This window comes from Arachis ipaensis, chromosome B02, assembly GCF_000816755.2.
Source record: "Arachis ipaensis cultivar K30076 chromosome B02, Araip1.1, whole genome shotgun sequence".
Taxonomy (NCBI): Eukaryota; Viridiplantae; Streptophyta; class Magnoliopsida; order Fabales; family Fabaceae; genus Arachis; species Arachis ipaensis.
In genome coordinates, this window is record NC_029786.2 from 8,072,092 (window position 1) to 8,075,845 (window position 3,754).

The window sequence follows — 3,754 nt, forward strand, 5'->3', positions numbered from 1 at the left end:
TGACACAATTTACTGATTTAGGGCACACTTTCCGCTTATCACACAACATTAGCTTAGTGATTCTACAATTTAATTCACATTAGAATTGGAAATTTCAGATGAGGAAATGAATTTGCGGTTTGTTTGTTATCAAATTTTCAATGCAGGATCTGCATCCGCAGCTCAAGGTTTGAATCAAACAGGCGACGCTGGTTTAGCATTCTTTTCCGGTTCAAACGCTTCGGCACCAGCTGCTGGGAAAGCCTCTCTTCAACCAAAGAGAACTCCTGTTTCCAAAGAAGAGATTGAGGCCATTTTGGTATGTATTTGTAATTCCTCTTCGCATTACAGAATGCACTTTCTTGGTCCATCTTTTGTGAGATGAATATTTTGGCTGTGGAATTATTTATAATTAAACTTTCTTATCTTGTGGCAGTTGGGCGGCTGCTTCTAATCGAATGAGTTCTGTAACCCTGATTGATGATTATTTTTAGCATGCTGTGTTATTTTGGAATACAACAGTGTACTGATTATAATACTTGTCAATAATGTAAGTGTTTGCCACCATTAACTTTTTCCATTGATGAAATTCACATATTGTTTCTGGAGAAAAGTTTTGTCTCTCTTGGTTTTGGTTTCATCTATGATGAACTTCTGTGGTTATTTGTCTAATTAATTAGTAATTACCCTACCAATTAATCAGATCTAATTATGGAATATGAGTCGGCATAATTTTTAGGAGAAGGTCATGTTATGAGTAAACAAAGAGACACGGGAACATAGTTGATAGCTTGACATGGATAAGGCTAAATCCTGTTACGGCATAATCTGTGTTTTTCTATTATAAATTTATAACACGATCCTTTCATGTTCGTAAATTGTCTAATTACCGGAGACTGTAGTACATTTTCAACGTCTCTTTGTAATCAGTTGCATATTTATAATTTACGGCTATTATAACGAGGATTGATGGATTGAGAAAAAAAGAACTATTTCAAACAACATCTATTACTGGTAATGTTGATGACAACATTTTGAATATTCTCGTTACTCCTTTCTCAGTGAGTCGCGAAACGAGCCTTCTTTGTTATTAACTAGTCCTATGAGTTCTCAGATGATGAAACTTCTGCAGTCGATTCGTAGAATTCGCCAGACGCCTTAATCGGCGGCATAGCTTACGGAGGATATGCACGGAAGGTAACATGGTGTTTACTTTCCGTTCTTTGTTTACTTCCTTATAGATCCAACTTGTACATGGCAATTTATCAAATGATGATTCTATGTTTGCTTAGATTGTTGGTAGAGCATTGAGATCAATGCAATCTGAATATGGTGGAGCTGCTAGAATAGAGGATCATCCTCAACACCTTTTGATGGCTCTTAAGGAAGCACTTGCTTTAGTTGGACCTGTTAAATGTTTATGATATCCATAACTTGTTCACAATCACAATCAGTGGTTGCTAGTTTATATTTGGAACTATAGTAGTGCAGCATATAGGGTAAGGAAGAATAAAAACTTTTTAAAAAGGATAAAAAAATGTCATAAGAACGTAAAAATAAGGTTTAATTATTTTATTAAAATTTTAATTAGGTCTTTATAGTTAAAAAGTTTATAACTGAATCTCTATACTAGATTATTAAAAACTTTTAAAAACTTTCAATTAGGTTCATTCTAACTATTTTTTGTGGATAAAACATATTTTAGTAAAATATTCGTTTTGGTGTTTGATAATATTATAGGATTATTATGTTATTTTATCTAATTAAAAATTTAGTAAACTTATAAGAATTAATAGAATAATTAAACTTAATAATTTAGAGGAGTCTGTTCTTGTATATGCCTTTTATGTTGGGCCGGGTCGAATTATCCACAAATTAGGATATCCTGCAAGACAAAGGAAACATATCTCACCAAAAAAATAAAGAACGAAAACTTATAAAAGGACAAAGGAAACAAAATTGTATGTAGTGTATAACTTGAGATTTGTTATATATATAAGTCTTTTTGGCATATAAGTTTATATAAATTAATCTTAACCCAACAAAACTCACTTATATAAGTTAACCGTAACCTAGTAAAACCCATTTTTATAACACACCCGTGAAATCATGACATTCTTCCTCCAACATTTGTATCCTGCGTTTTTCCTCCTCTTCCTCTTTTTTCCTTTTCTTCTTTGCGTTCTTTCTCTTTGTCGTTTTTTTTATTGCTGCTGTTGCTGCACTTTTTTCCTCCTCCTCTTTCTATTGATTTTGTAATACTATGTATTTTTTGATAAGATAAAACAAGAAAGAAAAGATGAATAAGAAACAGTAGAAGATGAGAAGGGAAAAGAGAAAGAGTTCAAGAATCCTATTCATGTTGATGCATGATGATGAAGAGAATAGCGATGTCAAAAAAGATGCTATAGTGTGGTGATTGAATCGGATGATGATGATGTTGATTATGAAAATATCGTCGACAAGAAAAAGAAGAATAAGAAACGTGGTAAAAATTTGCATAGGTCATGGTCAATTTTCAAGAAGATATTCTGAATTTAGCTTTTTTACTTCGTATATGATATATGAGTTACGAATTTTAGGATTTTTTATTTTTTTAAACTTAGTATAGTTTTTCATTTGCATAGGCCATGGTCTTTTTTATTTTGAAGTCAAAAATTTTTTTAATAGGAGTGATAAAATAACTTTTGAGAAAGAGAGAAGTCATATCTTTCTACTTCTTCAAATACTTCAAAGTATTTTTTAAAAATGGTATCAAACACGCGTAATGTGACTTTTCATAATTCAAAAATAAAAAAAAAATAACTTTTACTATTTTCCAAACGAAGTGTCATAGTTTGGATTGATTTTTGAAAAAGTACTTATTTTTTTATTTTTAAAAAAGATACTTTTTTAACCGATAAAATTATTTCACATTTGGAATAGATTTTTTAGAAAGAGTTTTTAAGTATTAAAAACGCTTTTGCTTTTGTTTTTTTTAATACTTTTGTTAAAAGACGTATCCAAATATGTTTTAAATTGAATATAAGTACTTTATTTTAAAAAAATACTTTTTCACTAAAAAGTCAATCCAAACTAGTACAAACTCTTAGTTCATACAAAATACTTGGATATATAGTATTAATTTTTAAAATTTGATTAAGATATTTGTAACTAATTAATAAGATATATTTATATTGAGTAAAAAGGACAAATATATCTTTGACCTTTTAATTTGAGGACATTTAAGTTCTCTAGGATTTGAAAATACATTTAAATCCTGACCTTTTCAAAATCTGGACATATGAATCCCTCATGTTTACTTAGATTTGTCAGACCTAACGGAAAAATCAAACGTGACTCCCGTTGTATGACCTGATCGATACGGATGCACACGTGAGAGAATTTTTAAAATGGGACAAATTAGACTCAAGATTATTGTGTCCAGATTTTGAAGAAGTTAAAGATTTAAATGTATTTTTATATCATCAGAAATTTAAATATCCATAGACCAATTTATTTTTTTCTCTTATATTTAAACATTTTCTCCTTTAAATTGACAGTACTATCTGTTTTATCTTTTTGAATTAGTTTTTATTTTTTAAATAAAAGAAAAAACTTAACTGAAACAATGTATTCATAACTAACCTTTAAAAAACAGTTAGGAAACATGGTTGACTATTAATATATATCTAATCTTTTTTGTGTTATCTAAATCTAAATCTAAATCTTTCTTGTCTTTATTTAAATTTTAAGAATTGGCAGAATTTATCTTAGATAAAAGTATTGTGACACA

At 29.5% G+C, this 3,754-nt stretch overlaps 1 protein-coding gene and 1 long non-coding RNA gene across 2 annotated transcripts in view; one reads left to right on the plus strand and one right to left on the minus strand.

Annotated features, from left to right (window-relative positions):
* The window catches only part of LOC110268677 (eukaryotic translation initiation factor 4 gamma-like), a 12,959-nt gene that overhangs the window by 319 nt on the left and 8,886 nt on the right, over positions 1-3,754 (minus strand). The gene's annotated exons all lie outside the window — the stretch shown is intronic.
* On the plus strand, positions 138-619 carry LOC107624773. The gene is made up of 2 exons (XR_002357007.1): positions 138-298; positions 416-619. It is a non-coding gene; the product is annotated as an uncharacterized LOC107624773 (long non-coding RNA).